Source organism: Heterodontus francisci, chromosome 41, assembly GCF_036365525.1.
Source record: "Heterodontus francisci isolate sHetFra1 chromosome 41, sHetFra1.hap1, whole genome shotgun sequence".
In the NCBI taxonomy this organism is placed as follows: Eukaryota; Metazoa; Chordata; class Chondrichthyes; order Heterodontiformes; family Heterodontidae; genus Heterodontus; species Heterodontus francisci.
The window spans coordinates 9000086-9024653 of NC_090411.1; positions in this window are offsets into that span (position 1 = coordinate 9000086).

Sequence of the window (24568 nt, forward strand, 5' to 3'; positions counted from 1 at the left end):
CAAGAAGCCACCCCTCCATCTGAGCCATTTCATTGAACAGCAATGGCAGCTGGGACTGGCGCAGGATGAAGGCATCATGGCAGCTGCCTGGAAAGCGGGCACAGATTTGCATGAATCGTTTCTGGTGATCACATGCAAGCTGCACATTGAGTGGAAGCCTTTATGATTTAGATATTCAGCTGGTCGCCAGTCGGGAGCCTTGATGGCCACATAGGTGCAATCTATAACCCCTTGTACCTGTGGGAATTCAGCATTGGAGATGACACCGGTGGCCCTCTGGGCTTGGCTTTCAGGGTCTGTCATGAAACGGATATAGTCACCAGCCATCTGGTACAGGGCATCGGTGACCTCCCTGATGCAATGGTGAACTGCTGACTGTGTGACCCCAAAAAGGTCTCCGGAGAGCCCCTGAAATGATGCAGAGGTGTAAAAATTGAGAGCCTCTGTCACCGAGAGTGCCACAGGCACAGGATGTCCCCTGAAGCCCCTGGGCTGCAGGTCATCATTCAGCAGGGTGCAGAGATATGTCACTGCCTCTCTTGACATCCGCTGTCATCTCTGACACTGGCACTCTGACATCTACAGGTATGTCATGTGGGATCTGTAGATGTCCGGTGATTTGTAGTGGCGAGCTCTCCTTGGGTGCTGCTGTTCGTGACCGAGACGGGCCTCTGTGTGGGCTACAACTGCGGTACATATGGATCCTCTCAAGAAGCATATCAATTAATATCGGGTGAACCATCCCCATCGTCAAGTTGCAATTCAACTCAGTTCCTTCAATTCTTCCAAGGTTCCTGACAGGGCAGAGAATGATGTTGAGTGGTACATCAGGTGCTTTCGTGTAGCAGTTATGTGGCATGGCATGGCATTGCCCATCTTAGCTCCCACTAAGAATGGCACCACGTGACCACATAAAGATTGCACAAGTTGCATCGATTGGCCCACAAGGCATATAAGCTTCACACACTTACCATCTCTGGCACTCTCTCCATATACAGGGTACCTTGAGAGCTATTGTTCCTTCATTAACAGGCAATCAATGGCACAGAGCTGCCAACCTTTACGGAGGGCGGAATCGTAATGGCTCCCAACACCTCTTCAGTGAGACCCCTGAAGATCTGGACTTGCCTTCGCTGGCGAAAACATCTGACTCCGATGTCCCGTTGGCTTTTCTATTCGTGAATGGGACGGCACATGACTGCCGCCCATTCACCGTAAAATGCTGAAGTGTACATCGAGAGGGAGCAGGCTGCGCAATCGGGAGAGGTAAGTAGTGTTTTGAATATGGTAATTGGGGTGCTGCCGCCGAGGGGTGGGAGTTGCCCGCACTGAGGTCCCCCTGGTCGACGGTAACGTGGTGGGCCCTTCTCGACGTTGTGGGTCGAGGCGGGCTTCTCCAGGCGGAACTTTACCAGCACAGTAACCCGCGGTGTTCGGCCACATTTGGAATACTGCGTGCAGTTCTGGTCGCCACATTACCAAAAGGATGTAGATGCTTTGGAGAGGGTGCAGAGGAGGTTCACCAGGATGTTGCCTGGTATGGAGGGCGCTAGCTATGAAGAGAGGTTGAGTAGATTAGGATTATTTTCATTAGAAAGACGGAGGTTGAGGGGGGACCTGATTGAAGTGTACAAAATCATGAGAGGTATAGACAGGGTGGATAGCAAGAAGCTTTTTCCCAGAGTGGGGGATTCAATTACTAGGGGTCACGAGTTCAAAGTGAGAGGGGAAAGGTTTAGGGGGGATATGCGTGGAAAGTTCTTTACGCAGAGGGTGGTGGGTGCCTGGAACGCCTTGCCAGCGGAGGTGGTAGATGCGGGCACGATAGCGTCTTTTAAGATGTATCTAGACAGATACATGAATGGGCAGGAAGCAAAGAGATACAGACCCTTAGAAAATAGGCGACATGTTTAGATAGAGGATCTGGATCGGTGCAGGCTTGGAGGGCCGAAGGGCCTGTTCCTGTGCTGTAATTTTCTTTGTTATTTGTTCTTTTGTTGAGGGGCCGGTAAAATTCAGCCCCATGTCTCCAGCACCTTCAGATAGCCTGACCTGATGGTGAACAGAACAAAGGATTGATCGGCCCAGTTCCCAAAGAACATAGCCTCGTTCTTGCCGTGACTTACTTTGGCTCCCAGCGCCAGTTCAAACTGGTTGCAGATGCTCATCGGCCTGTGACCGGAGTGCCTCCGCTGCCTGGGATTGTCACCTACTAATGCCAACATTCTTCCTGATGGAATCAGGTTCCATACAGCAAACAAATAAGACGGGAGAGAGGACCACCCTGTCTGACTCAAGATTTGATTGGGAAACTTTGATTCCCATCCATTGATTGAGAATGCGTTCCTGATGTTTGTGTGGAGCAGATGGATCCAATTGTGGATTTCCTCCCAAACCCCATTTTGGAGAGCACGTCCATCATGTATGTGTGTAATATTCTGTCTAAAGTCGTCTTCTGGTCCAAGCTGATGAGGCAGGTGTCCACCTCCCTGTCCTGGACATAGGTGACGAATCCTTGAGTAGTGCGAGGCTATCGGAAATCTTCCTGCCGGGTACAGTACAGGTCTGTTCGGGGTGAATCACCAACTCCAGAGCAGATTTGACCCGATTGGCGATGACCATGGGCAGAATTTTGTCGTTCACATTCAGGAGTGAGATGAGCCGCCAATTTCTGATTTCCTCCCTCTCCCTCTTTGCTTGTAGATGAGGGTGGTGATGCCTTTCCTCATGGATTCTGACATGCTGCTGGCCAGAAGCATACTCTCATACACTTCCAGCAGGTCTGGGCCGATCCAGTCCCACAGAGTCGAATACAAGTAGGCCAGTAAGCTGTGACTTCCAGGAGTTTTTCTGCATCTCGACCTGATGGTCTTTGTCAGTTCGTCAAGAGTTAGCAGTTTGTGCAGACTCTCCCGTTTTTTGTCATCTATGACCTCTGTGATAGAGAACAGGAAGGACTGGGAGGCTGTGCTGTCTTGGGCTTCACGTTGTACAGCCCAGCATTAAAAGATTTACTGATCCTCAGTATGTTAGGCTGCCATGATGTTACCGAGCCGTCCTCTTCCTTCAGACTGCTGATCACAGAGCTCTCTCTGTGTACCTTTCGGAAGAAAAAGCGCAAGCACGTCTCATCCTGCTCAACGGAGCGGACTCTGGACTGGAAGATGATCTTGGAAGCCTCTACAGTAAACAATGAGGCCTGCTGTCTCTTCACCTATTGGAGATTCTCCTTAACCTTGACTCCCATCGACTGCAGCAGGAGCAAATTCTGTTCTGGACATTTCCCTCTGTCTTTCGCCCTCTGAACATCTTTGAGGTGTTACGGTCAGATGAGGAGGGGTTGAAGGGCTTCCCTCTTTTCCCTCTCGTTTGACGAACAGGTTTAATTCTTTTTTTAAAGTGGATGTACTGGCCAATTCTGTAGGTGTTTGGTTCTTATTATAACATGTAAATAATCCGACAGGTTTTCTTGAGTTTAACGAAGAAAGAGGTTCACTTTATTGTATTTAAACTGAACTAAGTGAAATAATAAACTACGCTCCAACATACTTTTTTCTCTCTCACTCTCTTCCCCCTCTCACACTCTCGGTTCACACACAAATAGATTCAAGTGGAAAGGATAGATTGGTCGAGTCCATAGAAAGGAAGAGGTGGACATTCTGTGGACTTTGATTCAGCTGGCTTCTAGCTGAATTCAGTGGTCTTGAGACTTTCAGCTTGAAGAGACAGATGGCAGTTTCGGTGGGTCTCATGGAGACAGCGGTGCAGATTATTTCCACCAAAGGGTTTCTGGTTATAACCGGAGTATGCAGAGGTGGTCAGTCAGCAGGCAGGGTTCGAAACTTGCAAGCTGGAATGGAGAGAGAGAGAAAGGAGGTGCGCCTACTTGGGACTGCACGTGTCGGAGTCCAGATGCTTGTCGGCCTGCTGCAGAGAAATGCCAGCATAAAAAACAGATGTGGTGGCGGGGGAGAGGAGGGGGGTTGGTGTTGGTTGTGGTGGGTTGTCATATGACAGTCACCCAATGACTCAAGCGTGGTCGTCTTGATGTTTCGCTGAGGGAACAGGCAGTTTTCTTGAAATTCCTGGACCTTGGTTTTTGCTGGGATGGACCAGTCTCTTCCTCTCCAACCTCACTGGCCTTGCTGTTGCCATCTTAAGCTGCAAGCAAAGTCACCTTTTATCTGTTACTTTATTAATTTCTTTAAATTCAGGTCTGCAGTCAATGGATTAAAAGAAAAATATCATTCAACGTAGCAGGTTGGTGTGTTAATGTTCACCTTGATCACTTCTTACCAGTGTGTCAGGGACTCAGGAATTTTACGGTTTTCCAACCTTTGTAATCCATTTTGAATTCCTCAATGTTCTCAGTTTCACGTTCAGCTTCCATGTCGCCTGGCAACCCTCTGGTCATTCTGTAGGTGACAGGCAGTGGTCAGAGAAGAACATTGGCCTGATGTTGGTTGATCTGATCGTGAACGCTTGGGGCACAAACAGGAAGTGAATCCTGGAATGGGCAGACCCGTCCAGTCTTGACCAGGTGTATCTACACTGGGCTCCGTTTGCAGGGTTGCTAGTTTAGCATCTTTTACTGTTTCCATCAGGAGTCTGGATGTGGCGTCCATTTGACTGTCGGCACTGCTGGATCATCCAGCTGCATCGATGATGCAGTTGAAGTCACTGCCGAGAATAACCAGCCTAGATGTCACCAGCAGCAATGGGAGCTGCTGGAAGACGGTCAGTCGCTCGCTGCTTCAAACCAGGGCGTACGCGTGGATTAACCGGAGCGAAGCATTTTTGTACATTACCTTTGCTGCAAGGAGGCGACCGCCCACCACCTCCTTAACTTTGGAGATGAAGTTGCCTCCGCGCAGCAGAGAACCCAAGCTGGAGGAACGGGAATGATTCTCCCCGACTCAGTTGTGCAAAATGGGCTCATGGTAAATCAGCAGCCTGTTTTTCATCAGGCTTAATTTTCTTTTCCTTTGACGTTAAGATGCACTTTGTGGGATGGATGTGACGTCTGTGCACAGGAGTGAATTGAACCCAATTTCTCAGCAGCAGTCAATACAGTTAATTTACAATCATTTCCCATGAAAGAATTTTTAAAAAAGCACAGCCAGGACTTCTGATCCAGTTCACTATCTAATGGCTGCTCAGCAAAATATGGTTGATCTTTTGGAATTGAAGATCCTCCTGATTTCAGCTCTCCCAGTTTTTTTTTATTTCCAAAATATACTTTATTCATAAAAATCTGTAAAAATTACATTGCCAAACAGTTTCAAAACAGCACCAAAAAATCCAAACATTGCAAGGGAGATCAGTTTCCTTCAATACTATCATGAGTTTCTTCCCAACCCTTCCATTTCACAATTGTCATGTCAATTACAGTTTTACATTTACAGCAAATGAAAATATTAGCGATACAGTTTGAGGTGTTTCCCATGGATCCAGCCCCTCAGTTCAGCTTGGTGGGGGAACCTTACACTGTGGTCTTTCCCCATTGAGCCTTTGCTGCGGCTGCCCCAAGCTTTAGTGCGTCCCTCAGCACGTAGTCCTGGACCTTGGAATGTGCCAGTCTGCAACATTCGGTGGTGGACAACTCTTTGCGCTGGAAGACCAGCAAGTTTCGGGCAGACCAAAGGGCGTCTTTCACCGAATTGATAGTCCTCCAGCAGCAGCTGATGTTTGTCTCGGTGTGCGTCCCTGGGAACAGCCCGTAGAGCACAGACTCCTGTGTTACAGAGCTGCTTGGGATGAACCTCGACAAAATTCTGGAAACACTCAGCGGGTCAGGCAGCATCTGTGGAGTGAGAAACAGAATTAGTTCAGGTCAATGACTCATGTCTCAGAGGAAAGGTCATTGACCTGAAACGTTAACTTTATTTCTCTCTCTGACCTCAACTAAAACCACTGCATCTCTTTCCAGACCTGCTTTGCAAAGGCACATTCCAGAAGGAGGTAGGCAATGGTCTTTTCCCCACCGCAGCCAACTCGAGGACAGTGTGCTGAGGCGTTGAGACTCCAGGCTTACAGGAAGGATCTGACAGGGAGGGCCCTTCTCACCACCAGCCACCGAGGGGCGAGAAGCCATGTAAAACCCCTCAGGCTGTATGTTTCAAATGAAATATACTTTATAAATATAAATATAACCTGCAATTGTAAGTGCAATTGTAAGAGGCACCTCAGAGTGTCACATACTGTGTTGCCAGAAACTGATCTGTATTGTACTTTACGTTATGTCAAATTTGAACTGTTACGCAAAGTATTTTTACAAATTAATAATAAAGTATATTTTGGAAAAAGAAATTAGTTAATTAATGATGATTAGCAAATAAGAAGCTGGGTGGGAGTCAGAGGCAGAGTGAAGGTCTTGGGTGACTCTCCCCACTCCTGTACCTGGGATCTGTTTGTGGCTGGAGGCTGCAATGCTTATTCAAACCCAACCTGAAGAAAAGACAAGAAATGAAGTTGTGAGTGGGAGAAACGGCAGCATTTTATGTTCCACTTGGATTTTATTAAGGCTAAGGCCCAGGGGTCAAATGTTTCTCCTTTCGCAGCCTCTACTGAGTACAGAAATACAGAGCGCCGATCTATAACGGAGCATTCACAAGAAAAGGACAACCTAGTGCATTGCCAGGAGGAACATCAAAACTGTAGTAAGCACAAGAAACCAGGACATTTGACTGAAAAGACAAAAGAAGCTAACAGCTGGGTGAGATAGACAGAAAAGACTGTGACACACACTCAGGTAAGCATGCTATTTTGTATTTCAAGGTCAAAGTTTTGTGATAGACGTTTTACAGTATGGATAGTTTTTACTTTTCTAACATAGAACATAGAACATAGAAAATACAGCACAGAACAGGCCCTTCGGCCCACGATGTTGTGCCGATCCTTTGTCCTCTGTCAAGGACAATTTAATCTATACCCCATCATTCTCCTTTATCCATATACCTATCTAAAAGCCGTTTGAAAGTCCCTAAAGTTTCTGACTCAACAACTTCCCCAGGCAAGGCATTCCATGCCCCGACCACTCTCTGGGTAAAGAACCTTCCCCTGACATCCCCCCTATATCTCCCACCCTTCACCTTAAATTTATGACCCCTTGTAACGCTTTGCTCCACCCGGGGAAAAAGTTTCTGACTGTCTACCCTATCTATTCCCCTGATCATCTTATAAACCTCTATCATGTCACCCCTCATCCTTCTCCGTTCTAACGAGAAGAGGCCTAGAATGTTCAGCCTTTCCTCGTAAGACTTATTCTCCATTCCAGGCAACATCCTGGTAAATCTCCTCTGCACCCTCTCCAAGGCTTCCACATCCTTCCTAAAATGAGGCGACCAGAACTGCACACAGTACTCCAAATGAGGCCTTACCAAGGTCCTGTACAGCTGCATCATCACCTCACGGCTCTTAAATTCAATCCCTCTGCCAATGAACGCCAACACCCCATATGCCTTCTTCACAGCCCTATCCACTTGAGTTGCAACTTTCAACGATCTATGCACATAGACCCCAAGGTCTCTCTGCTCCTCCACATGCCCAAGAACCCTACCGTTAACCCAGTATTTTGCATTCGTGTTTGTCCTTCCAAAATGGACGACCTCACACTTTTCAGGGTTAAACTCCATCTGCCACTTTTCAGCCCAGCACTGCAACCTATCCAAGTCCCTTTGCAGACGACAATAGCCCTCCTCGGTATCCACAACTCCACCAACCTTTGTATCATCTGCAAATTTACTGACCCACCCTTCGACTTCCTCATCCAAGTCGTTAATAAAAATCACAAACAGGAGAGGACCCAGAACTGATCCCTGTGGCACGCCACTGGTAACTGGGCTCCAGGCTGAGTATTTACCATCTAAGACCACTCTCTGCCTTCTATCAGTTAGCCAATTCTTAATCCAACTGGCCACATTCCCCACTATCCCATGCCTCCTGACTTTCTCCATAAGTCTACCATGGGGGACCTTATCAAATGCCTTACTAAAATCCATGTACACCACATCCACTGGTTTACCCTCATCCACTTGCTTGGTCACCTGCTCAAAGAATTCAATCAGGCTTGTGAGGCAAGACCTACCCCTCACAAAACCGTGCTGACTGTCCCGAATCAAGCAGTGTCTTTCCAGATGCTCAGAAATCCTATCCCTCAGCACCTTTTCCATCAACTTGCCTACCACCGAAGTAAGACTAACTGGCCTGTAATTCCCAGGGTTGTTCCTATTCCCTTTCTTGAACAGGGGCACAACATTTGCCACCCTCCAATCACCTGGTACCACCCCCGTCAACAGAGAAGATGAAAAGATCATTGCCAGCGGCTCTGCAATTTCATCCCTTGTTTCCCATAACATCCTTGGATATACCCCGTCAGGCCCGGGAGACTTGTCTATCTTCAAGTTATTCAAAAACCCCAACACATCTTCCCTCCTAACGAGCACTTCCTCGAGCTTACCAGTCTGTTTCACACCGTCCTCTTCAGTAATACACCCCTTCTCATTCGTAAATACCGAAGAGAAGTACTCATTCAAAACCTCACTTATCTCTTCCGGCTCAACACACAGTCTCCCGCTATTGTCCTTGACCGGACCTACGGTCCCCCTAGTCATCCTCATATTTCTGACATACGCGTAAAAGGCCTTGGGGTTTTCTTTTATCCTACCCGCCAAGCATTTTTCATGCCCTCTCTTAGCTCTCCTAATCCCTTTCTTCAGATCCTTCCTGGCCATCTTGTATCCCTCCAGAGCTATGCCTGTGCCCTTTTTCCTCAACCTTATATACGCATCCTTCTTCTTCCTAACAAGACTCTCAACCTCTCTTGTCAACCACGGTTCCCTCACATGACCATCCCTTCCCTGTCTGACAGGGACATGCTTATCAATGGCCCCTACTATCTGCTCCTTGAAAAAGTTCCACATTTCGACCGTGCCCTTCCCTGCCAGCATATGCTCCCAACTTATGCTCCTCAGTTCCTGCCTGACAGCATCATATCTACCCTTCCCCCAATTGTAAACCTTGCCCTGTTGCACATACCTATCCCTCTCCATTACCACAGTGAATGCTACAGAATTGTGATCACTATCTCCAAAGTGCTCGCCCACCAACAGCTCTATCACTTGCCCTGGTTCATTACCTAGTACCAAATCCAATATTGCCTCCCCTCTGGTCGGGCAGTCTACATACTGAGTCAGAAAAGTTTCCTGGACATACTGCACAAACACTACCCCATCCAAACTATTCGATCTAAAGAGTTGCCAATCAATATTTGGGAAGTTGAAATCCCCCATAATTACTACCCTGTGACTTCTGCTCCTTTCCAAAATCTGTTTCCCAATCTGCTCTTCCACCTCCCTGCTGCTATTGGGGGGCCGATAGAAAACTCCCATCAAGGTGACTGCTCCTTTCCTGTTCCTGACCTCAACCCACAGTGCCTCAGTCGGCAGATCCTCCTCGAAAATTCTTTCAGCAGTTGTTACACTATTTCTAACTAACAAAGCCACCCCCCCACCTCTTTTACCACCATTCCTAATCTTATGAAAACATCTATAACCAGGTACCTCCAAGAACCATTCCTCCCCCTCACCTATCCACGTTTCAGTGATGGCCACAACATCGTAGTCCCAAGTGCCCATCCACGCCTTCAATTCACTCACCTTATTCCTGATGCTTCTTGCGTTGAAGTATACGCACTTTAACCCTTCTCCGTGCCCATCTGTCCTCTGCGACAGTGCTACCTTCCCCAATACCTCACTACACTCTTTGTCTTTCTGAGTGGACCCACTGGTCCCTGGACTACAAGTCCGGTTCCCATCCCCCTCCCAAACTAGTTTAAACCCTCCCGAACAGTACTAGCAAACCTCCCTCCCAGGATATTGGTGCCCCTCTGGTTCAGATGCAGCCCGTCCTGTTTGAACAGGTCCCATCTTCCCCAGAATGCAGTCCAATTATCCAAGAACTGGAAGCCCTCCCTCCTACACCATTCCTGCAGCCACGTGTTCAGCTGTGCTCTCTCCCTATTCCTAGCCTCACTATCACGTGGCGCCGGCAACAAACCAGAGATAACAACTCTGTCCGTCCGAGCTTTCAGCTTCCAGCCTAACTCCCTAAACTCACTTCTAACATCTGTGCCACCCTTCCTTCCTACGTCGTTGGTGCCAATGTGCACCACGACCTCTGGCTGCTCCCCCTCCCCTTTAAGGATCCTGAAGACGCGATCACAAACATCACGGACCCTGGCACCAGGGAGGCAACAAATCATCCGTGCGTCTCGCTTGCGCCCACAGAACCGCCTGTCGGTACTCCTCACCATCGAGTCCCCGATGACTAGTGCTCTCCCGTTCTCCCTCCTTCCCTTCTGAGCCACAGTGCAGGACCCCGTGCCAGAGGCCCGTTCACTGCAGCCTGCCCCCGATAGGCCGTCCCCCCCAACAGTATCTAAAACTGTATACTTGTTGCTGAGGGGAACGACCACAGGAGATCCCTGCACTGACCTCTTCCCACCTCTAACTGTTACCCAGCTGCCTTTGTTTTGTGGAGTAACGACATCCCTGTAGCTTCTATCTATCACCCCCTCAGCTTCCCGAATGATCCTCAGTTCATCCAGCTCCAGCTCCAGTTCCCTAACACGGTCTGATAGGAGCTGGAGACGGATGCACTTCCAGCAGGTGAAGTCGGCAGGGTCACCGGAGGTTCCCCTCACCTCGAACATACTGCAGGAGGAGCACTGCACTCCCCTGGCTGCCATTTCTTTTACTCAATTACCCCTTAATTAAGTACAAATATAGATATTAACAAAAACAGTGAATTAGCTTACCTGTTCAGTCCTTTTTGGTTAGAGGAGGAGGGTAAAAAGGGTCTTATTATTAGGTTAGAGGAGGAGGATGGGTGGGAGACACTACATGTGTAGTGTCTCGGGTTAACTCTGCTCCGCACCTTTAAAGAAAATACCTACCCAGGAGTCCTTGCTGCCGTCCAGCTTCCCTGCCTAGAGGTTAATACGTCTGTATGTTGGTGTTAGTTTCTTTCTTTTCCCATCCCACTTTCCCCACTTACCTAGCCTGCAGCACCAGGACTGGTTGAAGTTTGAAAAGATGATTAAAAGAAGAGAGAGGTAATCAGTGCAGGCTGACAGATACTGTGCTGTGCAAGCATGTGGTTTTGTTAGTTTGGTTCCGGTTGAAAAATTCCTGAAGTTTTGAAGAAAATATTCTTTGAGAAGGGAATAAAAACATTTTAGAAGAAATGCCATTTTTCCCAAAATAGACTTTATTCATAAAAATCAGCAATAAATTATGTTGCAAAACAATCTGACATTCCAGAAAGTGCAAAAGAAATCAGATTCCTTTGAAAAAGAATTTGAGTTTCCTCACAACTCCTGCCATTCCATTTTACATGCAATGAACATTTGCATTACACAGCAAAAACATTTTAGTGCATACAGCCCAAGTAGTTTTACACGGGTTCCAGCCCCTCGGTATACTATGGCGGGAGGACCTTACACAGTGGCCTTTCCGACAGCTGCCCCCAAGCTTTAGGCGTCCCTCAGCACTTAGTCCTGGACCTTGGAATGTGCCAGTCTGCAACACTCTGTTGAGGACAACTCTTTGTACTGGAATACCAGCAAGTTTCAGGCAGACCAAAGAGCGTCGTTCACCGAGTTGATGGTCCTCCAGCAGCAGTTGGTGTTTATCTCTGTGTGCATCCCCGGGCACAGCCAGCAGAGCACAGACTCCTGTGTTACAGAGCTGCTCGGGATGAACCTCGACAACTGCCAACATGACAGATATCTTCCGAGCATACAGCATGGATGTGGTTACCAGCACGGCATTCAGTGTGGACGTCAACTCCATCAACAACCCCGATGATCTGTTTGTCAGCGTCAGGAAAATAATACAATTTGGTCCTCTACTTTTCATTTCTTGTACGTGATTCAAATGTTTATTTTGTTTTAGTTGACACAGGGTCGTGATATTTTTCTCTTTGGTTCAGGAGATATCCTATTGGTTGCTCTGTTCACTTGGGTTCTAGGTGCCCTGTATCCCTCAGTGCACTGTTAGCAGCTCACATTTCCAGCAACTTTATGGGCAAATTTCCTTGAGCTAAAGGTGAAGGGGCAAGTCTAATGGAAGACCCTGCTACATCTAAATCTTCTCCAATGAGTTTGGTGTATGTGAACCCATCACTCTATAATTCCACAGTTTGACTGCCAGGTGACTTTTCTCCAGTTTGCTCAAACTGGTTTCTGAGTATTTTTCAGTCTCACAGAAGTTCAGGATCAGTGGGGAGCACGCTTGCCCTGAATCAGAACACTGTGGGTTCAAGTTCCACTCCAGAGACTTGAGCACATAATCCAGGCTGATAGTTGAGTGCAGAACTCAAGGAGCAATGCACTACTGTAGCTTTCCTGCTGCTTTAAGGATTCAGTTTAATACAACAAGGATGACTTGTCCATGACAACAAGCCACTATGGGTACAGGTAAAGGTCTGCTTAGGTCAGGAAAAAGAACCCAACCCGAACCCGACCAATCCACAGCGGACACGAACCTGACCCGACCTGAGCCCGACTCCACTCGACCCGAACCGAGCCCAACTCAACCATCCCTTCCGACTGAGAAGCTCCATGAAGCCGCAGCGCATCCGTGATGATGTCATAGTGACGACACTTGCTCACTGCGCAGACAAGTTTCGTCCCAGGCTCCCAGCTCAGGTATTTAAAAAAATTATTATTAATACTTACCGGCAGAGTACTTACCGTGTGTGTCCGGCCCAATCTGACCCGAGCACGACCTGGACTCTGCCCGTCCCGAACCGAGCCCGAAAGATGGACCCGGAAGATTGGCCCGACCCAACCCGAACCCGACACGTCATCGGTAGCAGGCCTTTAGGTACAGGTATATGTTGGTTATAAGTATAGCAGATTTATTAAATAGTTTACAGCCAGTATAAAGAAGTAATACTTAACAATCGTCACAGTCTGACCCTCAGAACCTCAGCGGTAGCCCTCTGAGTGACTGCGGTAGGGTCTCTCTTTCTCTTGCTGTGTTCTGTTGACTGAAGATTCTCTTCTTTCTTCCTCTGGGTTTTTCATGCTGCTTCTCATGTTCACTAAATGTTCTTTTATACCCTTTTTCTCCATCTTCTTGCAACATAGTTATTCCTTAGCTAGGAGCTTCATCCAAACAATTGTTACTTGGGTGAAAGCAATGACAACAGATCGCAAACTTAAACTTTCTGTTTTCATTGTAAATTAATTAATTGCTCTGTCTTTCATTATCTGTTAGTTTCAAACATACCTTTACATTCCTCATTTTTTTTAACTTTTAACATCAAGTTGGCTTAAATTCTTCATCATGCTTTGCGTCTCAGCCTTGTACCATGTTTAACTGAGCTGACACATATTATAGTTACTTTAACAATATTTTAAAGCATTATTGCCTATCATAATCACTTCTAATTAAGCTGATACATTTTAAGACATTACACCAAGCAGTGAACTCGAGCTTCCACTATCAGAGGTATCCTCTTTTGGATGAAATGTTAAAGGCCCCATTTGCCCTCTCAGGTGGGGGTAAAAGATCCCATATTACTATTTTGAAGGGTAGTTCTCCAAATTTCTTGGCCAATATTAATTCTTCAACCAGCATCACTGAAGCAGATTTTATTATCACATTGTTGTTTGTGGGGCTTTGCTGTGTGCAAATTGGCTGATGTTTTCCGACATCACAACAGTGATTCCATTTCAGAAATATTTCATTATCTGTCAAGTGCTTTGGGATGTCATAAGTTTGTGAAAGTTGACTTCACAAATGTCCTCTCTCTTTCTCTTTTTTTCTTCCTCCCTCTTGCTTTGTCTGTTCTCCCTCTTTTTCTCTCTTTCTCCCCTTGGCAGAAACTGTGTGCAGTTTTGGTCTTCTTATTTAAGGAAGGATGTAAATGCATTGGAGGCGGTTCAGAGGAGGTTTAATAGATTGATACCTGGTATGAGCGAGTTGTCTTATGGGGAAAAGTTGGACAGACTGGGCTTGTATTCACTGGAGTTTAGAAGAGTGAGGGGAGATTTGATTGACGTATATAAGATCCTGAACGGTCTTGACAAGGTGGATGTGGAAAGGATGTTTCCTCTTGTGGGTGAGTCCAGAACTAGGGGACACTGTTTTAAAATTAGCGGTTGCCCTTTTAGGACATAGATGAAGAGAAATTTTTTCTGAGGGTTGTGCGACTTTGGATCTCTGTGCCCCAGAAGGTGGTGGAGGTAGGTCATTGAATATTTTTAAGGCGGAGGTAGATACTTGTCAGGCAAGAGAATCATAGGTTATCAGATGTAGATGAGAGTGTGGAATTTGAGACACAATCAGACCACCCATGATCTTATTGAATGGTGGAGCAGGCTCGAGGGGCTGAATGTCCCACTTCTGTTCCTAATTAGTATGTTTGTAAAAGCACTGCAGCTCTTTCCAGACCTGCTTTGCAAAGACACATTCAAGAAGGAGGTGGACAATGGTAACATGTAATGTAAATACACATTGTAAATATAACCAGTAATGGCAAGTGTAGTGAGGCACCTCATGTCTTGTATTGAAAGAAAATGATCTGTATTGCATTTTGTGCTGTCAAATTTGAATGATTGAATATATTTTTACAAATTTTATGAATAAAATATAGAACAAAGAACAAAGAACAGTACAGCACAGGAACAGGCCATTCGGCCCTCCAAGCCTGCGCCGATCTTGATGCCTGCCTAAACTAAAACCTTCTGCACTTCCGGGGACCGTATCCCTCTATTCCCATCCTATTCATGTATTTGTCAAGATGCCTCTTAAACATCGCTATCGTACCTGCTTCCACCACCTCCCCCGGCAGCAAGTTCCAGGCACTCACCACCCTCTGTGTAAAGAACTTGCCTCGCACATCCCCTCTAAACTTTGCCCCTCGCACCTTAAACCTATGTCCCCTAGTAACTGACTCTTCCACCCTGGGAGAAAGCTTCTGACTATCCACTCTGTCCATGCTGCTCATAACTTTGTAAACCTCTATCATGTCGCCCCTCCACCTCTGCGTTCCAGTGAAAACAATCCGAGTCTATCCAACCTCTCCTCATAGCTAATGCCCTCCAGACCAGGCAACATCCTGGTAAACCTCCTCTGTACCCTCTCCAAAGCCTCCACGTCCTTCTGGTAGTGTGGCGACCAGAATTGCATGCAATATTCTCAGTGTGGCCTAACTAAAGCTCTGGACAGCTGCAGCATGACTTGCCAATTTTTATACTCTATGCCCCGACTGATGAAGGCAAGCATGCCGTATGCCTTCTTGACTACCTTATCCACCTGCATTGCCACTTTCAGTGACCTGTGGACCTGTACGTGCAGATCTCTCTGCCTGTCAATACTCCTAAGGGTTCTGCCATTTACTGTATACTTCCCACCTGCATTAGACCTTCCAAAATGCATTACCTCACATTTGTCCAGATTAAACTCCATCTGCCATTTCTCCGCCCAAGTCTCCAACCGATCTATATCCTCCTGTCTCCTCTGACAATCCTCATCACTATCCGCAACTCCACCAATCTTTGTGTCGCCCGCAAACTTACAAATCAGACCAGCTACATTTTCCTCCAAATCATTTTTTATGCTACAAACAGCAAATGTCCCAGCACTGATCCCTGCGGAACACCACTAGTCACATCCCTCCATTCAGATAAGCACCCTTCCACTGCTACCCTCTGTCTTCTATGACTGAGCCAGATCTGTATCCATCTTGCCAGCTCACCTCTGATCCCGTGTGACCTCACCTTTTGTACCAGTCTGCCATGAGGGACCTTGTCAAAGGCTTTACTGAAGTCCAAATAGACAACATCCACTGCCCTTCCTTCATCAATCATCTTTGTCACTCCCTCAAAAAACGCGATCAAATTAGTGAGTCACGACCTCCCCTTCACAAAACCATGCTGCCTCTCGCTAATAAGTTCGTTTGTTTCCAAATGGGAGTAAATCCTGTCCCGAAGAATCCTCTCTAATAAATTCCCTACCACTGACGTAAGGCTCACCGGCCTATAACTTCTTGGATTATCCTTGCATTTCCTGGATTGGTGACCCATCCTGATCAGACCTGTACTGTACCCAGCAGGAAGGTCTCCGATAGCCTTGCGCTACTCAGGGATACGATCGCCTATGTACAGGACAGGAGGGTGGACACCTGCCTCATCAGCCTGGACCAGGAGAAGGCTTTTGACAGGATATCGCACACCTACATGATGGACGTGCTTTCCAAAATGGGGTTTGGGGAGGGAATGTGCAATTGGATCAAACTGCTCTACACAAACATCAGTAGCGCAGTCTCAATCAATGGGTGGGAATCGGAAAGTTTCCCGATCCAATCTGGAGTCAGATAGGGCTGTCCTTTCTCCCCGGTCTTGTTTGTTTGCTGTATTGAACCCTTTGCTGAGTCTATTAGGAAGGATGCGAGCATAAGAGGGGTGACAATCCCAGGCATTGGAGGCACTCAGGTTAAAACCTCCCTGTACATGGAGGACGTCGCCGTCTTCTGCTCGGATCCGCTGTCTGTGCGCAGACTGATGAGCATCTGCGACCAGTTCGAACTGGTCTCGGGAACCAAAGTTGACCACGGCAAGAGCGAGGCCATGTTCTTTGGGAACTGGGCTGACCGATCCTTTGTCTCCTTCACCGTCAGGTCAGACTACCTGAAGTTGCTGGGGATATGGTTCGGAAGGGCCGGGGCATGCACCAAAACATGGGAGGAGTGAGTAGCCAAGGTACAACACAAGCTGAGCATGTGGGAGCAGCGATCTCTCTCCATTGTGGGTAAGAACCTGGTCATCAGGTGCGAGGCACTCACATTGTTGCTGTTCGTGGCGCAGGTCTGGCCCATACCCCACTCCTGCGCTGTGGTGGTCACCTGAGCCATTTTCCGCTTCATTTGGGGATCCAAAATGGACCGGGTCCAAAGGAACACGATGTTCAAACTTCTGGATAAGGGCGGGAAAAATGTACCCAACGTGGCCCTCATCCTGAGGACCACCTTCGTGTGCGGCTGCATCAAACTGTGTGTAGATCTCCAGTACGCAAACTCCAAGTGTCACTACGTGTTGAGGTTCTATCTGTCCCCGGTGTTGCGAAGGATGGGCCTGGTCACATTGCCGCGGAACGCTCCATCCAGTTGGACTGTGCCGTACCACCTATCCTTCGTGGAGCAATTTCTGCGGAAAAACACCTTTGACCACCGATCCATCAGGCAGTGGTCTGCACAGAATGTTCTCAAGGGCCTACGGGAAAAGGAGATGTTGATCCTGTCGGATGGTTCCCCAAGCAGACCGCCAAAGTCATTTGGCAGAATGCCTCATCATCAGAACTTTCAAACAAGCACCAAGATGTAGCTTGGCTGGTGGTGAGAAGAGCCCTCCTCGTCAGATCCTCCCTGCACACCCGAAGTCTCACCCCCTCCGCACAATGCCCTCGTGGTGGCTGTGGTGGGGAAGAGACGGTTGCCCACCTCCTTCTGGAATGTGTCTTTGCAAAGCGGGTGTGGAAAGAGATGCAGTGGTTTTTGTTGAGGTTCATCCCAAGCAGCTCTGTAACACAGGAGTCTGTACGGGCTGTTACCAGGCACACACACCGAGACAAACATCAACTGCTGCTGGAGGACTATCAATTCGGTGAAAGACGCCCTTTGGTCTACCCGACACCTGCTGGTCTTCAGCGCAATGAGTTGTCCACGACCGAATGTTGCAGACTGGCACATTCCAAGGTCCAGGACTACGTGCTGAGGGACCCACTAAAGCTTGGGGCAGCCGCAGCAAAGGTTACACCACTGTGTAAGGTCACCCCACCAAGCTGAATGGAGGGGCTGGATCCATGGGAAACCCCTCGAACTGTATCGGGAAAATTTTCGTTTGCTGTACAATGTAAAAATGTATATGGCATGAGAAATGAAATGGAAGGCTGGTGAGGCAACTCATGATCGTATTGAAGGAAACTGATCACCTTTGCACTGTTTGTATTTTTTGACTTGGTGCTGTTTGAAACTGTTTGCTAATGTATTTTTTACAGATTTTTATGAGTAAAGTATATTTTGGAAATAAAAGAATAGAAAAACAGTAGAAATTACACTCAGCCAGGACTTTTATCCAGCTCACTATCTCATGACTGCTAAAGAAAATAAGGTGGATCGATTCGAATTGAAGCTCCTCCTGATTTTGGTTCTCCCAGTAGTTTTCTTTGAGTTAGTGGATGACTAATAGCTAGAGCCTGCTCTGTTTGCATTGCAGTAACTCTTCCTGATCCCTGCCTGACATCTATGTCATCATAGGAATGGTCACTGTTCTGTGACATCATTGATGGATCACTGCCCAGCAGCCAAACTCAATGTACATTGCTCAACATAGGTTGCTGAGTTTAGCTGACTCCTGTTGCAGAAAATGAAAACAAAGTTAGGATAAAATTGAGCCTTTTCTTTCCTTCTATCACTTTCCAGGGTAAACATTTAACCAATGTGTTGCCATGGTACAGAATGATCTTACCTGACTTCTCTTTCTGCAAACTATTTTTCATTTATGTTGTCCAGTTCAAATACCTCTTTCGCCATTTAACTAGTTCTTAGCTAATCTGTACCCCTCAAGCCTATTTATCCACCTTTGTTCCATATTCCCGAAACTCTTATCCAACATAAAATCTATCATTCCAACACAAAGGCAAAATACTGCGGATGATGGAAATCTGAAATAGAAACAGAAAACGCTGGTAACACTCAACGGGTCAGGCAGCATCTGTGGAATGCGAAACAGAATTAGTTCAGGTCGATGACCCTGAGGAAGGGTCATCAACCTGAAATGTTAACTTTGTTTCTCTTTGCAAAGATGCTGCCAGACCTGCAGAGTTTTTCCAGTACATTTTTTTTATTTTGGGGATAAAGGATGTTTCCGTTTGTCAGCTTTCTGAAGGCAAAGTCATCGATGAGTTCTGCTGCAGAGGACTCAGATGAGGAACTCAATGGGGTGGCATACGGAGAGCGCTAATGGACATGCATGCCGAGATGCTGGGTGCAATGGCTGTCTCACAAGATAGCCTCTGTCACTGGCAAGGAGCTTCGAGGAGACTGGTTCCAAGTTGGCAGAGGGATTGGCACAGAGCTTTCTGCTGCCAACCCAGAGGCACTGCAGCCCCCATTGCTGTTGCAGCCTTTGTATGCGCAGGTCACCTACTTCTCTGCCGTCCCTGTGAGGATGCAGTAAAACCTGGCTGCCCGACCCGAACTCGACTACATGTGTCAGGTTGGGGTAGGGTGGGGTCTATATTCTGTGCCCAGCATTCGGGTTCGGGTTGGGTTGGGCTGAAGTGTTCTGGCTCCGTGTTTTATAAATAAATGCATTATTACATTGCAGTGATATTCAGGTCAGGTCAGGCATGAAAACATATTAAAGGACTCTGGCTCCAGTCGGGTTCGGTTTGGCTGTGGTCGGGTCGGGCCCGGGTCAGGTTTTAATTTTATACCCGAGCAGGCCTTTAGGATGCAGCAACACTCTCTGACAAATACAACAAAACACCTCCAAAAACATTCAAGAGTACTTTCAGATACTTTACAGTTGAAAGTTCCATAAATTTGACTGACTGTAATCAAGGTGCCTGATGCTTTGAATAACACTACTCCAGGGCTCATCTTGATACTTGTCATTTCTTTTTTCCTTGCTGAACAATGCAGGTGTTGCCAGGACCGGTGTTGCCCAATTCTGGTATCCTGGCGTCACAGCAGCCGGTTGGGCTGTGTGAAGTCAGGTGTGTTTGGGCACACGCAGGATATTCAGTTGTGTGCAGCCATATCAATGCCGAATGCCGAGTGTGCCATGGCCCACAGCACTGCCTATCCCCATGGAATTGGAGTAAGTAGATGAATTTCTTGCCCAGTGCATTTGGAACATGCAGTCACCAGCCAAAATCTTTCCATGTACTCTGGATGAGAAAAGTCCATCAGGCTAATACATACTCGCCCCACTGCACTCGCGTCCACAGCCAATCCAGGAAAAATCTGGCAAAGATTCCTTTCCAAGGGCGGAAAAGCCCTCGGGTAAATGTCGGGGGCCATAACTACGTGGTCATAATGCAAGTTCTTACATTTCTTCAAACGTAATCTTGCAGTTTTCTAAAAATGCATCCAACACCTTCTTGCAGGATTGCATGGAGTCGGCTGTCAGAGCCATCACCATGAAGGAACTTCCAACATCAAATTACAGACTGAATGTACCAGTTTATTCATGTGGAATATTTGTGCTTCATGTGTGGCCTAGGATTTCTTGCTCTGCTGCTTGATGAGAGTCCATTAATCATTAATATTGCTTCTTAAATGAAGAGGTTGGCCTCTGCCTCTCTCTGAGGACTTGGGCCATAACTGGCTCATTACCTTCTCCAAGAGGATCAGAAGATGTCCCTGCAGTTGCAGGTACCAGTTGAGCTGCTCCGCACGAGTCCTTTGAATGGGGTGGCTGGATAGCATTGGATGATGAGCTGCCCTGAGACACACATCCCTCAGATCTTCCTCCTTGGCATAGCCAGCCATCCATGTGAATTTCCACAGATTCAGTTATGGATAAGCCAAGCCCTGACTAAAGAGAATCTGTGGTTTCATTTTAGATGGAAGAGAGGATTTGGAGACTTGATTTGACCCCAAAACTCACGCAAAGAGGTCCATATATGGAGAGAAGAAAAATAAGGAAGCAGCAAATAATGATTGAAAGAAAGAAAAGAATGATTTGCATGTGTACGGTATCTTTTACAACTTCAGGATGTCCCTAAGCACTTTACAGCCAATGAAGTATTTTCAATGTGTATCAACTGTTATGTAGCAAATTTGTGCACAGCAAGATCCCATTAGCAACAATGTAATAATGGCCAGTTAATCTGTTTCATGATGTTGACTGGGAGATAAATATTGGCCAGAATAGCAGGGAGCGTTCCCCTGCTCTTGGATTAGTGCCATGGAATCTTTTGGTGTTTATGGTGCATGCGAGAACTATGAAAAACATGAATTAAAATATTTAGATAAGGATCCTATGCTTTTTGTCGGACCCTTTTCTGATATTGGGGTGCCCCAGTGGCTGACCCGCCCCATAGTAAACTCACCCAGCAATGTGGAGCTTACAGACTGGAAGGATGTTTCAGCAGTGCTATTTAAAGGGTTAATATACATCTTTTGATAAAAGTGCCACATTGTAGACATGTTAGCCAAGTTAAATCTCATGGGATTAAAGGGACAGTGGCAGCGTGGATATGAAATGGGCTGAGGGACAGAAAGCAGTGATGAATGGTTGTTTTTCAGAGTGGGAAGAAGTTTATAATGCTGTTCACCAGTGATCAGTACTCGGAGCTCTGCTCTTTTTCATGCATATTAATGACCTGCACCTGCAAATTTGTAAACAGGGCTGGATTTTATGCAGCCAGCATGAGTCTGGACGCCAGGCTAAAAAGGCGAGGAGAACCCTGCTGCGGATGTTTTGGGGACCCCAGGCTGCCTTTTACAATGCATAGGCAATAAACCACCCAGCGACAGAGTCCTTATCCCTTTACGAACAGGGATTCCGCCTCCAAGAGCTGCTGGCAAATCAGAGAGCCAGAAGCTCAGCTGTCCCAACAGCGCCACTGGGAGCAGTGGCCACTGCTGGTTCCCAGACCAGGAGCAGTCAGGCAGGCGGCCCAGGCAACGGGTGAGGGCCATGTGGGTTAAGGGCAGGGGACTAGGTGTTGGCACAGGGGTGGCCTTTACGGCCGGGGGCCCTGTGCAGGCCACAGATTGCCCAAGCAGGATGCACCCCTCCCCAGCCCAAACCAGCCCACAAGGAGGCTATCTGGCTTTACTGGGCAACATCCCCGGATAGTAGAGGGCTCCCCCGCCGCTGGTAAAATGCCAACGGTGGCGGGATGAGGCACTTAAGTGGCCATTAATTAAGGGCCTCAACTGCCTCTGGATGGGAAGGCCCACCCCTGAATGGCGTTGGGAAGGCAACGGGCACTCCACCCCCCGCCTTTCCTTGGTATTGTTTGCCCCCTCCCCACCTCCTTGCCCTTCACCTCGGGGGTCTGATAAAATTCAGCCCAAAGTTTGCAGGTGACACAAGCTCAGAAATGTAGAAACAATTTGGAGAATAGTAACAGGAGGACATGATATACAAAATTTATTGCTGAGAAGTATGAAATGTTACCAGTAGGTAACATAGTGCAGTGACAGCCCCCTTTGTGAAGAGATGATGCTTCACACATTGCTCCACAAAGAAGTTGAAGCAGGAGACGTGACTTTTTTTAATTTCCAAAATATACTTTATTCATAAAAATCTGTAAAAAATGCATTATAAAACAGTTCCAAACAGCACCAAGTCAAAAAATACAAAGAGTGCAAAGGAGATCAGTTTCCTTCAATACAGGAGTGAGCTGCCTCACCACCCTTCCATTTTTATTTTTCATTCCATGTACATTTTACAGCAAACAAATATTTTCCGGATACAGTTCGAGGGGTTTTCCATGGATCCAGCCCCTCAATTCACTTTGATGGGAGGACCTTACACAGTAGACTTTCCCCATTGAGCCTTCACAGCGTCTGCCCCAAGCTTTAGTGCGTCCCTCAGCACGTAGTCCTGGACCTTGGAATGTGCCAGTCTGCAACATTCGGTCGTGGACAACTCTTTGCACTGGAAGACCAGCAGGTGTCGGGTAGACCAAAGGGCATCTTTCACTGAATTGATAGTCCTCCAGTAGCAGTTGATGTTTATCTCGGTGTGTGTGCCTGGTAACAACCCGTAGAGTACAGACTCCTGTGTTGCAGAGCTGCTTGGGATGAACTTTGACAAAAACCACTGCATCTCTTTCCACACGTGCTTAGCAAAGACATTCCAGAAGGAGGTGGGCAACCATCTCTTCCCCACCACAACCAGCTCGTGGGTATTGTGCGGAGGGGGTCAGACTTCAGGCGTGCAGGAAGGATCTGACAGGGGAGGGCTCTTCTCACCACCAGCCAAGCAACATCTTGGTGCTTGTTTGAAAGTTCTGGTGATGATGCATTCCGACAAATGACTTTGACGGTCTGCTCGGGGAACCATCTGACAGGATCCACCATCTCTTTTTCCCGTAGGGCCTTGAGGACATTCTGTGCAAACCACTGCCTGATGAATTGGTGGTCAAAGGTGTTTTAGATTAGATTAGAGCTACAGCACTGAAACAGGCCCTTCGGCCCACCGAGTCTGTGCCGAACATCAACCACCCATTTATACTAATCCTACACTAATCCCATATTCCCACCAAACATCCCCACCTGTCCCTATATATCCCTACCACCTACCTATACTAGTGACAATTTTTTAATAATGGCCAATTTACCTATCAACCTGCAAGTCTTTTGGCTTGTGGGAGGAAACCGGAGCACCCGGAGAAAACCCACGCAGACACAGGGAGAACTTGCAAACTCCACACAGGCAGTACCCGGAATCGAACCCGGGTCCCTGGAGCTGTGAGGCTGCGGTGCTAACCACTGCGCCACTGTGCCGCCCTTTTCCCGCAGAAACTGCTCCACGAAGGATAGGTGGTATGGCACAGTCCAAATGGATGGCGCATTCCGCGGAAATGTGACCAGGCCCATCCTTCGCAACACTGGGGACAGATAGAACCTCAGCACGTAGTGACACTTGGAGTTTGCGTACTGGAGGTCTACACACAGCTTGATGCAGCCGCACGCGAAGGCAGTCATCAGGATGAGGGCGATGTTGGGTACATTTTTTCCGCTCTTATCCAGAGGTTTTAACATCGTGTTCCTCCAGACCCGGTCCATTTTGGATCCCCAGATGAGGCGGAAAATGGCTTGGGTGACTGCCACAGTGCAGGAGTAGGTATGGGCCAGACCTGCGCCACGTACAGCAACAACGTGAGCACCTCGCACCTGATGACCAGTTTCTTACCCATAATGGAGAGAGAATGCTGCTCCCACATGCACAGCTTCTGTTGTACCCTGGCTACTCGCTCCTCCCAGGTTTTGGTGCATGCCCCGGCCCTTCCGAACCATATCCCCAGCACCTACAGGTAATCTGACCGAACGGTGAAGGGGACAAAGGATCCGTCAGCCCAGTTCCAAAAGAACATGGCCTCGCTCTTGCCGTGTTGAACTTTGGCTCCCGAGGCCAGTTCAAACTGGTTGTAGATGTTCATCAGTCTGCGCACAGACAGCGGGTCCGAGCAGAAGACGTCGACGTCATCCGTGTACAGGGAGGTTTTAACTTGAGTGCCTCCACTGCCTGGGATTGTCACCCCTCTTATGCTCACATCCTTCCCAATAGACTCAGCAAAGGGTTCAATACAGCAAGCAAACAAGACAGGGGAGAGAGGACAGCCCTGTCTGACTCCAGATTGGATTGGGAAACTTTCTGATTTCCATCCATTGATTGAGACTGCGCTACTGATGTTTGTGGAGAGCAGTTTGATCCAATTGCAGATTCTCTCCCCAAACCCCATTTTGGAAAGCACATCCATCATGTAGGTGTGCAATATCCTGTCAAAAGCCAGGCTGATGAGGCAGGTGTCCA